Source organism: Hemitrygon akajei, chromosome 14 (genome assembly GCF_048418815.1).
Source record: "Hemitrygon akajei chromosome 14, sHemAka1.3, whole genome shotgun sequence".
In the NCBI taxonomy this organism is placed as follows: domain Eukaryota; kingdom Metazoa; phylum Chordata; class Chondrichthyes; order Myliobatiformes; family Dasyatidae; genus Hemitrygon; species Hemitrygon akajei.
The window spans coordinates 10380081-10395312 of record NC_133137.1 but is presented as its reverse complement, the minus strand read 5'-3'; the positions used below and the strand labels follow the sequence as shown (position 1 = coordinate 10395312).

Here is a 15232-nt window from a genome sequence, read left to right as displayed (position 1 = left end):
CTTTATGGAAGAGTGTTTCTGATTTAAACTGCCTCTAGCATGCCATTCTTAGTCATGGAAATCTTCAAACCACATCATTCCCATGCAGTCTGGTGTCTGTGTGAGGCTAGTCCAACATGCCCCAAGGCATGGGTGGATGATTGAACGTTCAGTTTTGCTTCTTAATGAGACTTAATAGGGTAGGCCTGAATTATAACCTTAACTATCAGGGTAACATTAGCTCTGTAATAACTCACTCTTTGAGAATAATTTTTGCAAGAAGGAATAAGTGCTTATCAATTCTGTGTTGTTAAGCTATGTGCTTTTACAAACTTGGGCATTCTTTCTAATTTTCACCACTTTTCCCCATTTGTTTCCTTGTAGATGACACACTATATGTTAGGCACAATACATGGCTTAAGTGGATTGCATGGGATTTTCAGGCATATCAGATACTTAATGGTGGATTTAAAAAAAAGATATTGTTAATTCATGTTAACAGCTGATGCTAACAATGTTCTAATTAACTTGTATTTTAACATCTATCATAACGTACATTCTCTCCATGTCTTATACCTTTAAATAGTGCCCATCAGCCTGCTATTCCATGCTTAAAACATATCATTAATTTATATAAATGTTCCTGAGATGTATCGATTGGTAGATTTATTTCCTTCAAATTATCAGACCAATAATTCTTCCGCTAAGTTTTTGCCATACTTGAGAAGATTTTAGAATTATGTTTTATCAGTCCTTTTGAGAATTGTAGGAGCCAGGTATTCACGTTTATTATGGTAACTAGTCACACTAACGGGGGAGTGGTAATAGCGAAGGGAATAAGTTATGCATTCATGCTTATTTGGTGCTAATTGCTAATAAAGGTTTGACTTTTAGAGCAATCATTGGAGCTGTGGGCATGTCACGCAAGTATATCAAGTCCGTACCAGGCAGCAATTACTTTGTTTGATTTTTGGGTTAGTTTTTGCCTCTATGAGAATTATTAATCTAAAATTAGCCGAATGCATGCATGACTAAAACTGATTACTTTTTGCCAAAGATCTTCAAGCTAATCCAGGTGATATCTTTTGAAAGAACTTAATAGCATTCTAATTACTAGGCTACTGTATATGTGTCTCTTCACATTTTATCTAATTTTCTGTCCTTGAAAGTAGATTTCCAAATGGGATGATAACAGATCTACTTGGGAGTGTAGTCCATAGGTTGGTTGAGAATGCGAAGAATGATCTTGGCAGGGTCAGTGGGCTGCATGAGGGTGATATAGCAGAATGATTCCATTCACAGGGAGGAAGTTGGGAAGGTGAATAACTTATTGTTTTAGACAGAAATTCTTATTTCACTTTTGCTGGCCGTTTTCCTGGGAAAATGCAGGATTGTTCATTCTGGAAAGTGAAAAAAATGGGGGTGATAAGTGAAATATTGTAATTGATTCCCCCCTCCATCCTTAAGGAATGTGTTGTTCTGATTTTACCTGACCTCTCTCTCTGGATTAGGTAAGTTTAAGACAAATCAGATTTGGTTTCAGATTTGTGAAATTTCATTACGCAACATTGAAATTATACTCTTTTTTTCTCTCTCTCTCACTGGAGATCAAGCAGGGAGAGTAGAGTAGAAAAATTTGGCACTAACTCAAGTTGCCCAAATGACCTGCCTCAATCATGTAATTTAATCATAGTAAACCATCTTAAATATACAGTCTGTAATAGGCTAAGTTATTGGACTGATAATGAAAGCATAGTAAAGCTAATGGATTCTGGTGTGCTTAAAATAATTTTTATTTCTAATTTACTTAATTGAATCAAATTTAAATTTTATCCTATAATTTTTACGTTAATAGGGCCATACTTAATCATTTACAGAGAAATAATTTTAGAATGTTGTAGCTCAACATCCATGAATTACTTGTCTATAACTAAGATCTTTAAGAACAGTATTCTTGTGCCAAATGTATCTTTTGCTGACTTGATGTTGTAAGTTTCAATAAAATCTAAATTAAACAACAGTGGAAAATGATCAGTTTTCTTTGTTGATGTGTGAAATCATTTGTTGCCAATAAATAATCTTTTCATCCACAATTTTAACAGAATAATCCATTGTAATATTAAGTTAAAACAAGTATGCTGTAAGTTATTGTATATAAAGTATTTTCTGAAATTATTTTATCATTTACCACTAAATATGCTCCTGTTGCATCACACATTGTGGTTGCTATAATGTGATAGTGATTCACATGATGTTTCTAATCTGTTGCCACACTTTGATAAGTGGAATGAAGGTACCACATGAAAGGTAGTCAGTAGTACTGGTGCAGATCATTCAGGTAATTGGCTTCCTGCTGTTAGAAACAGAAAAAGAAGTCACATCATCAGTCAGTAATTTATTTTGATAATGGCACACTTTATCTTTAGCTAAGCCTTGCTAGTCTACAATGCAAGTTTTATAATCTTTCCCTCTTCATCCTCAAACAATGAATAATTGGAAATGATAACCAAAAAACTACACTGATTAGATCAGAGTAGCTAGGTAGGATAGCCTAGCATGAAATAAAGCTCAATGTAAACACAGAAAATGGTAACTTTATTTCTGGTTTATTGATTTAATATAGAGAACTAATCTTCATTTTCCATTAGTGATCTTTTTGTTATATAACTGAAGGGAAATGTGTCATTTCTACTCTGAAGGACAACTTTTTTGCAGTCTTAAATTAATGACTGAAGTTGCACTTTGAAGTTCATGTGTGTGTTTCTTGAATAGGTACTGATTTTAGCTTACAATAGTTTACTTTAAATCTTTCATGCAATGGTTGTAAAATATGTATTTTAATTACATATCCTTGGATGCTGGTAATAAGTAACTGTTGAAGGAGAACTCAGCAGGTCGGGCAGCATCCGTGGAAACGAGCAGTCAACGTGTCGGGCCGAGATGTCGACTGCTTATTTCCACAGATGCTACCCGATCTGCTGAGTTCCTCCAGCTTGTTTGTACGTGTTGATTTGACCACAGCATCTGCAGTGTACTTTGTGTTGAAGGAGAACTACTTGAGAGGATCCCATTATTTTGAAAGTGTCTTGAAAGTATTTAGTTCATTCTACTGTTCATGCCATATAGCAACTTTTGTCTAGCTTTGTAAACATGATTATTTATTCAGTTTTGCAATATATTAACTTCATTGATTAAGTTCAGTTGACAAGAATAGGTTTTTCCGGAGTCTAAATTTTGGAACAGTTACTGAAGTACAAAAAATAACTTTTCTATTCTCCACAATCCTTTGCCTTTTTTTTTACAAAAAGCATCATTGTAATAAAAACTCTGGAGTTGAGTAGATGCCTGTCGTCCTTGGTAAAAGTTTTACCTTAGAGCTCTGATAAAATAGTGCAGATTAAGTGCCACATAAATTAACAAAATAGTATTTGATTGAACATATGAAAGTCATAGTATTGCTGAGAAAGGAATAACCCTGATTATTTTTAATCATGCACAGAACAAGGTTATAGAGATACAATGCGGAACAGTCACATTTCAGACTGACATAAACATTTTCTGAAGGATAGTGGAGATAAATCTCTAGAGTCTTACAGGAAAGGGAATGATGCTATGATGAGGAAAGTCAATTGAGCTGGAGAACTGTGCAGTTTGGATTAGAAGTGATCAAGCTGGAGATCCACAAGCAAGGGAAAATCTGCAGATGCTGGAAATCCAAGCAACACATACAAAATGCTAACAACACACACAAAATACTGGTGGAACACAGCAGGCCAGGCAGCATCTATAAGGAGAAGCACTGTTGACGTTTCGTGCCGAGACCTCCTGACCCTCCTGACGAAGGGTCTTGGCCCGAAACGTCGTCAGGGCTTCTCCTTATAGATGCTGCCTGGCCTGCTGTGTTCCACCAGCATTTTGTGTGTGTTGTTTGAATTTTCAGCATCTGCAGATTTCCTCGTGTTTGCACATATAAAATGCTGCCTGGTCTGCTGACATCCTCCAGCATTTTGTGTGTCAGGCTGGAGAGTGATCAGTTTCGTAGGCTGGTATTAAATCAGTTAGGTAAAACCAGTGGCATTCACTTACACATTAAGTTAAGTTGGAGAAAAAGCTCTGAAATTTCAAATATCCTTGGATGTTGACGTATTGGTACACAACTGAATATTCACAAATCCACTCACAAGTGTAGGGACTGTTTGAGGGCATGAGCCGGTGTGGACCAGTTGGACTATCAAAGACGGTCAATCAGCTTTCTGAAACATAGATTAATTAAGGAAGATAACCCGGACTTAAATAGCAAAATCATGTCCAATAAATCTAAGGAAACTATGACATCAAATGAAGTATAATGCAACACATTCTAATTAACTACCTCTGACCAAAAGGTTTGCACATTTCAGTTTTTATGCTGGTAAAAACACTGCTGATTAACTACAGCAATTTACAAACCTGAAAATTGCAGAAGCTGGAAACCATAGAGCATTTTGTCTAACAACTTCTGAAAATAAAATAAGAAATGGAGATGCTGGAAATTTGAAATTGAAAATAGAAGAGAAATTTAACAAGTAAGACAGCCTCTGTTCAGAGGGAAATACAAAGTTAACTTTTGATACCTGTCATGTACTGCTTACAACTTTGCTCTCCTTATTTAAGGAGGGACATTCAAGTAGATTCACCAGAGTGGTTACTGAAATAAAAATATTGTTCTAGGAAAAACAATTGAGTAATCTCACACATAATTCAAAATAATGGGTGTCTATGTTAGATGCAGATGAAAAGAAATTTCTTCTCTCAGAAGGTCATGAATGTTTGGAATTTTCATCCTTAGTGCTGTGAATATATTCAAAGTGAATAAGTTGTGTGTCTAGCGTTCAGGTGTTTTAGGGAGTTGGCAAAAATTGAGGCTGAGAGCAACTTACTCATAATCTTAAGGGGAGCATATGGCCTATTTCTGCTCCTGTTTGTTCTTATGCCCATGTAGCAGAAAAAGATGATTCAATATTTTGTTTTACATTTTAAGCTACAAAATATTGTTACTTGGGTTGAATTTCTTTGTGACATGGGGATCCAATAAGGAGTGTTTCATGAGTGCCAGTTTAAATTAAAATCAACTTTGTGCAATGAGGTATATTTATAATATTCAAATAACAGAATAAAAGTAAAGTATTTTGCCAGGAAGTTGGAAAGGATAAATAAATAGTTCTAGCTCAGGCACCTGATAGATACAGTGCTTTGGAAAAGTATTCAGCCCCCACAACTATTTTCCCATTTTACTGTCTCATTTTCTAAAGTTAAAATATATTGAAGTAGGGTTTTTTTTAGCTTATCTACAAAACACTGTGTATCATGTTAAAAGAAAAATTCCAGAACCTGTCAACAAGTTACTAAAATTTAAAAACTAAAATTGTGAGGCTGAAAAGGTGTTCATCCCCTTTGTAATCACTACACTAACTTTCCTCAGGTGCAATATTGTATATTACCCTACAAACTCAACCAATTTGTTAATGTAGAAAATTGGAGACTCACCTATTTCCAAGGAATCGATAAGAATTAATACTCCTTCTCTCTGTAAGGTCCAACAGTATGGTAGAGTTTCAGTAGACCAAACCAAAATGAAGGCAAAGAGAATTCAAGGCAAGTCAGGGAAGTGATCATAGAGAAGCATAAATCTGGAGAAGGGTACAAGACCATCACAAAGGCACTGAACATACCTTGTAGCTCAGTGCAGTCCTTCATGAAAATGTGGAAAAAATATAAAACCACAGCCACACTGCCTAGGTCAGGCTGCCCCTCTAAATATAATTGCTGGAGAAGAATGGCACTTGTAAGAGAGACTACTATGATGCCATCTATTGCTCTGTGTGTGCTGCAGAAGTCAGTGGCTGCAACTGGGGAGGAAGTCTGTCTTTCAGCAGGACAGTGACTCAAAGCACACTGCCAATGCAACCATGGGGTGGCTTCGAATAAAGAAAATTGATGTCCTTGACTGGCCCAGTCAGAGTACCTGACCTAAACCTGAGTCAACACCCTTGGCAAGTCCTCAACATTGCTCTTCACTGCTGCTTCCCAAGAAACCTGGTACAGCTTGAGCAATTTTGCAAGGAGGAATGGGCAAACCTTGCTCTATCACATTGTGCAAAGCTAATAGAGGCTTGTCCTAAAAGACTGTTAGCTATAATAGCTCCGAGAGGTGGTTCAGCCAAGTACTGAACAAAGGGGGATGAATACTTCTAAACTGCTGACATTTTCATTTTTTGTACTTTTAGTTTTTTGTGCTTTGCTGTTTTCCCCGATTTTTGGGTGGGGGGAGGCTCTACTATGAAAAAGGAGCATGTGATTCACAAATAATAATTCTCAGTTAAGTCGATCAAAATCCCTGGTTGAACAAAGGGTTGGGGACTGAATATCTTTACAAGGTATTGTATACACCGCCGTATGAGGAGAGAAAATGAATATTTCTGGGAGTATGGCATTTCATGAAGCAAAGAACATATCTGTAGTTTGCATAACACTGATGGATGAGATAGAAGAAATATTGACCTAAAATTTATACAAAGATGCTCATTGTCCCTAGTTGCTGATTGCCTTTCCACTGACCCCACTTTTAAAGCTGCACCTACTGGCTGTTAAAGCTGTCAAACAATTTGAGCATTTGCGAATTTCTCTGACATAGATGCTAAGTATGAGTAGAGCAATGGAGCACAGTCCAGAAATGTTGACTAGACTTAACGGTGCAATATTTGTTCAGACTTTTACATATTCTGCTTTTGTTCTGAATTCCTAAACTGTCAATGTTTAGGTGAGCTTGTAGGCCATTATGTAATGAGTTTTTTTCCCAAGTCCATAGCTTTTAACAAAATTCCTTGTACTGTTTAATCACAATTTGCAGTATGAGGCCCACATGAGTAATATAGTAAATCTGTACATGTATATATTTCAATGATCAGGGTTTTGTTTAATACACAATATAAAGCTCACATGAGGAATTGCATGTGTTTAGCTCCTTGATTATTGATTAATAACGTTTTTTACTATCAAGGCAATAATTTAAAAGTTCATACTGTAGTTAATACTTGAGATGGGCAATAAAGTGCTTCTTCATTTTTCTATGTGCTTATATTTGATTGTGTTATTAACAATAAATATTCAGTAATGTAAAGTAACAAATGAAAAATACAATTTTGCATGAAGAAATACTTCACTCATCTGTTAAATTGTGACTGTAGTTTACAATCTTTCAATCACACAGGTACTATATTCTCTTTAAAACTATAGCAGTGTTTCCCTGTACCTGTTGTGCTCCTATGTGATAGATTGCAGTATTAAGTTACTCTGGCTAAGGTATTAAAAACAAAAATGCAGTGTTTATTTTATTTGCAGTATTTATTACAGTTTCTGTCATTGTTTAAACATTACAATCTGTTTAAGTGAAGTCAATTGCCAGCAATTTCTAAATGTGCTTTATTGAGCATGCTGCTTAATACTACCCTAGTGTTTGTTGTGGATATTCTGCTGTTCAATCCGGCATCAGGTTAGGATTGTGCATGAGCGACAAAGACAGTGTAGTTGTATTGAGAACCATGTTCAAACAAATGCTCATTCGCTCCGGACATCTCTTTTTCCAACTGTCATAGAAGAGATCCCACTGTCATAGAAGTTTGTCTTCAGTCACATTGATGCACTCCAGGCGATTTCAGTGAACATCTAGGAACACAGGATGCAGCAAAGGCATTTGGAGTAGATCATGATGTATTGAGCTCAAAACTAGCTGCACCTCAATCCAAATTATTCCAGTATCATTGCACTATTCATATCAAGCTGATAATGTGAATATTTGCATGCGTATATTTTGCCACAAAATGTAGAACAAATCAATTCCAGCTAATTACTGTCCAATTCATCTATTCAATTATTAGCAAAGCAATTCAAGAAAGTATAATTTGTGCTAAACAGCAAGAGAGAGTCTAGCAATTACTTTAGACATTGAGGAGCATCTGGAATACACTATTCTCTACTATCCTAGATGAGTGCAAGTCCAAAAATAAGTTCAATACCATTTAGAGCAAAGCAGCCCAGTTGATTGGAATGTTTAAAGTGGTCTGCCATGTGCATTATCTGCAAGATTCATTGCGGTTACCCACCAAGGCTACATCCGTAACACTAAGCAAGCCCATAAGCCCATAAGCTCTACCACCAGGAAAGACAATGCTAACAAATGCATGAGAACACCACAACCTGCAGGTTCCTTTCCAAGTAACACACCACCTTGCCTCAGAAATATATTGCTGTCTTTCATCATTGTTGGATCTAAATGGTTGAACTCCTTCCCCAGCAATATTGTGGAAGTACCTTCATTCAGCAAGTCTGCAGCACTTTAACACAACTGCTTCATCACTACCTTCTCAATGGAAATTAGTATTTTTAATTATGCAAGTCTTTATAGGCTTATACATTTTTAGCTGTTCAATTCATTTTTAATAGTATTTAAATATCTCAATGGCCAATGGGCTTATAGAACATAGAATAGTACAGCACATTACAGGCCCTTCGGCCCACAATGTTGTGCCAACCCTTAAACCCTGCCTCCCATATAACCCTCCACCTTAAATTCCTCCATATACTTGTCTAGTAGTCTCTTAAACTTCACTAGTGTATCTGCCTCCACCACTGACTCAGGCAGTGCATTCCACACACCAACCACTCTCTGAGTGAAAAACTTTCCTCGAATATCCCCCTTGAAATTCCCTCCCCTTACCTTAAAGCCGTGTCCTCTTGTACTGAGCAGTGGTGCCCTGGGAAAGAGGTGCTGGATGTCCACTCTGTCTATTCCTCTTAATATCTTGTACACCTCTCTCATGTCTCCTCTCATCCTCCTCCTCTCCAAAGAGGAAAGCCCTAGCTCCCTTAATCTCTGATCATAATCCATACTCTCTAAACCAGGCAGCATCCTGGTAAATCTCCTCTGTACCCTTTCCAATGCTTCCACATCCTTCCTATAGTGACACAGTACTCCAAGTGTGGCCTAACTAGAGTTTTATAGAGCTGCATCAGCAGCTAACTTATCGGACAGCAAATCTGGAGACAAGGCTTTACTATTTGCTGAATGTTTCCAAAGGAGTTTTGCAAGTGAGATTTGTTCTGGCCTGTTCATGTGGCACAGTTAGATTGCTTGAAGCCTAACTGCCACTGGCGCCTTCTTTTTCACTCTGCTCCAGGACCATCTGAGGTACTGAAATTATCTTTATATGTATGGAAAAGTTTGGGGAAATAGTAGTTTCCCTTTGGAGAATAATCAGGAAATTTTTCTTGCAAGATTACTCTTTAGTCTAAATATACAATTTGAATCAATTTTGACCTGTTTTTAAAGGGTTTCCTGCCATTGTGTGAAATAAAGAGCCAGATCTTGCTGGAGTATAGTATTACATGGCATTTTATGATAGTTGGCCCATTGCCTGCATCCCTTCTTGAAATGTTATTGGAAATGCAAGCTCATAGTGCTTTGAAAAGACTGAAGTGAATGAGTAGGAACAACTGTGCATTTCCATGACTCCGTTGTAAGGATTAAGCAGGAGCAAGAAAAACAACAGAAAATAAAGGTGAATTAGAGTTGATGTTAATATAGAAAATTCAATGGGAATAGACAGATTGCATTGAGAAACAACGAAAGATTGGAATGGAAAGGGGAAAATTACCATTTTAAAAATCTAAGAATTGTTCACATTGATTAGTTTGGCGAGAACAATTTATGTTTTTAGAAAGAGATTTATGAAGCAGGAAGCAGCGAATCCTTTGAGATTCTAGAAATTGCAAACCTGAGTTTCATGGCCCGTTTGTACGTTAATATTATTAAAATTCGTGTTCATTTTCCATTGAGATTTTGTCAAATACTTTGTATTGGAGCTAGTGCCTTGTGGTTGCAATTGGAGAGTCTATATGTTACTGTACATTATAGTACAGAATTGAACGCACTTTGATTCTTGAAGCACTAATTCATTTGTTAACTTCTCATGAAGTGAAAAGAGAGTCCTCACAAGAAATAAACTACTGAAAAAAATTATCCTGAAACAAAACACCACTTGAAATGCTTAAAGTAGTGTGAAGCTCTTTTAGAGTTGTATTATGTTGAAAACAATCAGACTATTGACAACACCGTGGCAAGTTAATGAACTAAAGATTGGATGAGGCATATCACTCTGAGCAAACAGTCAATTGTATAGCAAGGAAAGTCAATTAAATCAGAAAAAACTGTATGTTTACAGAAACAAGAAACTACAGTACAGCAACTCCTCTAGAAAACTATGATGAGCGGAGAATAGTAACATATAAATGGTATGCAAAATATCAGTGTCTAACTTACCCAATTATAAATGTCTGAACTAATTTCTGAAGAGTCAATGAACCCATGAACACTACCTCACTGTTAGTTCTTAGCACTAAATATTTAGTAATTTTTTATAGTAACATGCACAAAATGCTGGAGGAACTCAGCAGTTCAGGCAGCTTCTATGAAAAGGAATAATGAGTTGATGTTTCAGGCCAAGACCCTTCATCAGGACATCAACTTTTTATTCTTTTCCATAGATGCTGCCTGATCTGCTGAGTTCCTCCAGCATTTTGTATGCATTACTCTGGATTTACAGCATCTGCAGAATATACCATACTGCTGCCACAAAACAACAAATTTCACAACATATGTCAGTGATAACAAACCTGATCGATTCTGTTCCACATACACACTTTCAGTATTAGCTTTGTAAGAAATTTGAAAGATTTGTGAAATCCAACACAAGACATGGCAGATTGAGAACTTGTAGCCTAGCATCAGTCAACATCTATTTTCTTAAAGCTGAAAATTGTAAATATTGGAAATCTGAATAAAACAAAAAAGCTGAAAATACTCTGTAAATCAGGCAGCATCTGTGAAGACAGAAACAGAATTAACATTTCTGATGAATGACCTGAAATCTCATCTCTGTTTCTGTTTCCATAGATGCTGCTTGACCCTCCAAATACCACCAATATTATTCTGTGTTTATTTGTGCTTTCATTACACTTGATTTCAATAAAAATATGATGATGAGAAACTTACCAGAAACCAAAGTCCCTGCTGAGCAGGATAGAAGATTGCCTGACAGCATTAATTTTTTCATCCTGTATGAAAATATATTAATTGCTGTATTGCCCCATAGGTTCGAGGTCACACATAATTTTTTAGCACATCTCTTAATACAAATACATTGCAATGCTTTAATCATTAGTTATCATATTCAGTCAAAATCCATTGTTCATTCCTATGATTTGCTTAGGCAATCACTTGGATTTTGCTTGCTCCATCTATATTAATGCATTTTATATTGATTCCACCTCTTTGAGTTTAGAGATCTTTTGCAATAAGCAAGAAAGAGAGGGAGGTGATTTATTTCAACAACTGTATCATGGCACAAAACAGACATTAATTATTGATTGCTAAGTTGTAAACCGAGACTTGGCTTCAGTTGATTATGTCTGGCCATCAGTGAAATGTCAGATTATCAGACGCATTAGCTGTGAGGATTAAATTGGAACTGAGCGTGGTGGAGGGTTGTAGAAAACACTGTCTGAAATGACAAAACTGATTTACTCTGCTGATCAATGTTTAAAGAAAAATTTGTTCCCAAATTCTGTTTTACAAATGGTTGTTATTGTGGGGAGAACATAATTCAGATTATGTTTTATGGTGAAACAAGTCCCCGAGTGGTTCATTGCTTCTTAACACCTTAGCTAATCTAGAGTTTGCTGTTAATACCCAAAAGTAACATGAAACATCACTGCCATCTAAGAGAAATCGTGGGACCTCTTACAATGATAGTGGTGCCATGAGATGTGATCTCTTTGGACAATGTCTAAACTGAGAGCCTGATTTTTCATTTTCTTAAAATAACTCATTCAGTGTCATTTTTGGTCTAAGCATTACTAATTCCTGAGAATTTTAGCTGGTGAGATCAGTACAGAAGAAGTGACATTGTGAGTATATACTAATGCAGTACTAAAAATTACTTTGTGCCAGTTTATCATTTATTTCTCACTCTATAAATTGATTCATTTTGGTTATTTAAGAGACTTAGCCTGAAGCCAGGAGCATTTTCTTTTGTTGAACTGGTAAAATAAGACAGTAATTGAGCTGCCCAGAGAATGCCTTTACACTGCTCTAGGAATGATGTCACTGCACTACTGAAATGGTGCAGCTTATAATAAGGGAGCAAAAAGCATTGTGTGGAGTTCATGTACTCAGTTATTTTGTTGAAAATGTTAGTGGGTTATGTAAAAGTGTGAAAACGGAATACCTATAAAAAGTATTCTTCCCCCACTCCACCCCACCCCCACCTTGGAAGTTTTTATGTTTTATTGTTTTACAACATTAAATCACAGTGGATTTAATTTGGCTTTTTTTAAACACCGAACAACAGCTAAAGATCTCTACCAAGTGATCCAAGTTAATTACAAATATACAACACAAAATAATTGATTGTATAGGTATTCACCCCTTCAAGTCAATATTTAGTAAATATGCCTTTGGCAGCAATTACAGCCTTGAGTGTGTGTGGCTAAGGCTCTATCAGCTTTACACTTCTGGACACTGCAATATTCCCCATTCTTTACAAAACTGCTCAAGCTCTGTGGATCGCGAGTGAACAGCCCTTTTCAAGTCCAGCCACAAATTCTCTATTGGATTGAGATCTGGACTCTGACTTGGCCACTCCAGGACATTAATGTTGTTGTTTTAAGCCATTCCTTTGTAATTTTGGCTTCATGCTTGTGGTCATTGTCTTCTGGAAAACAAATCTTCTTCCAGGTCGCATTCTCTTTCACACTGCGTCAGGTTTTCTTCCAGAATATTCCTGTATTTTGCTGCATTCATTTTACCTTCTACATTCCCTAGCCTTCCAGGGCCTGCTGCAATGAAGCAATCCACAGCAAGATGCAGCCACCACCAGTTTCATGGTTGGAATGGTGTGTTTTTGATGATGTGTAGAGTTTGGTTTATACCAAACATTGCGTTTAGTCTGATGGCCAAAAAGCTCGATTTTGTTTTCATCAGACCATAGAACCTCCTTCCAGCTGACTTTGGAGTCTCCCATATGCCTTCTGGCAAACTCTAGTCAAGATTTCATGAGTTTTTTTCAGCATTGTCTTTCTCTTTACCACTCTTCCATAAAGCTGCAAATGATGAAGCACCCAGGCAACAGTTGTTGTATGCACAATCTCTCCCATGAATTTGTTTACTTTAAGATCTGTTTTGGATCTAGGTGTAATACTAATTGTAGTGTGATATGTCTACCCATCCCTTTCTATTTTTAAGTCTCAATATTTCATTGCACATTGAAAATTAATTTTTAACACTGGTGGATACTAAATTATTGGAGAAATGTATAAACAAGATGGTGTGATTATATATCTAGAGATCTGTATTTATAACCCAGCGATGTAGTACAAATCCCTCCATAGCAGCTGTGAAATTTAAATTAATTTAGTCAAATAATTTGTTAGAAAGAGCAAGTATGTCAGTGGTGGTATAAATCCACTTGGTTCGGTCATATTCATAAGGGAAGGAAATCTGTTTTTCTTACATGCTCTGACTTGCATGTTACTCAAGCTGCACAGTAACATGATTAAACTCTTTTAACTTCCTTAGAAAGTGTTACTACAAAACGCAGTTTTGTATTGTGGAGAAGACAGAGGCACACCAATTGTCTATTGATAATCAAACTTCAGGGCACCAATATGGTTATATTCTTCCATTGTGATTCCACACTCTGCCTCTGCCCACCAATGCCCAACAGTTACTCAACGTCAGTAAAATCAAAGAATTGATTGTGTACTTCGGGAAGGGTAGGAGGAGGGAACACAGATCAGTCCTCGTGGAGGGGTCAGAAATGGAAGTGTGAGCTATTTCAAGTTCCTGGGTGTCAGTATCTGAGGATCTACCGTGGACCCAACATATCAACGTTGCTACAAAGAAGGCATGGTAGTGGCTATATTTCTTTAAGAGTTTGAGGAGATTTGGTATATCACCAAAGACACTATGGAGGCTACTGCATCATCTCCAAGAGTGGCTTACTGATAGAACTACTGACTAAGATGGCTTAGTCCTGAAGGCATGGCTGCCAATCTGTGGGGTGGTAGATGGTGAAAAAATTACAACAAAAGATAAACCAGTTACACTGGTATCTATCTCTGATTGGTATTGATGGGGCTGATCACTGTGCAATACTTGTGTAGATGATGTCTTGATATAACATTGAGGATGCCCTCTGTCACTATGTTGTGTGGTACAACCACTATGTTTAAATGTTTTTATTAAAATCTAACAGCTCAAAATCTGAAGCCCAGTGCATATCAAAAGTAACAGTTTTTTAATTTTTGTAATTTGTAGCCTTGTGGCTTGGCACAACTTCATTCTACCATTACCATCAAGAACCAATCAATTTAAAGCAAATTTCTGCAGTTGTGTGGTGCTTGATGAAATGCAGTATGAATGGCGAAAGGTAGTAGATACTAAGTATCTACCTTATCTAAGTATCTAAGTAGATACCTTGACAACACTCATGTTTGCTTAAGATATGTCAAGCAATACTGTAGTGCCAATAGTGTTTGTCACCAACAATAGAGCCTAAGCAATTTCTCTAGAAATTCAGGAACATGGTCATCAACATCCACAGAATGGGGAGAATCATTGTGGACTGGAAATGTAAGAATTTAAAATTTGTAATTAATCTACCTTCAGTTTCTGTTTACAAGAGAGTGTTACAAACATCTATCACTATTTATTATACAGGCAAATACTACTTAACATCTTTTCTGAAAGGTTTCATTTTTAAATTGTATGAGGGAATAACTCTATTGCTGTTCCCCAAAATGATACAAAAGATTTTTGAAGCTGCATAGGGCAATGGAAACTTATTTTGACATTTCATCTGAAAAATGGCATTTCCAGTGAAAAAATGTTCCCTCAATATTTTACTTAAATATAGCCCAATTATTACATTATTATAAATATTAATATAATTATGCATATTAGATATTTGTGCTCAGATCTCTGAAGTGGGACTTGAACTCATGAGTGATTTAGTTTAGAGAACTATCAGCTGATCTGAGGCTGTTACTGGCCTTTATATATTAGTTCAGATATCATTCTGGAATCTTCCAACGCCATTCCCTCCAAGGAGCAATTTAGCATTCCTAAGACCTTAAACTGCATAACATTTACCAAATT

At 36.5% G+C, this 15232-nt stretch overlaps 1 protein-coding gene across 1 annotated transcript in view; it reads left to right on the top strand.

Annotated features, from left to right (window-relative positions):
• Positions 1-15232, top strand: part of fbxw8 (F-box and WD repeat domain containing 8) — a 144335-nt gene that overhangs the window by 62808 nt on the left and 66295 nt on the right. The window lies entirely within an intron of this gene.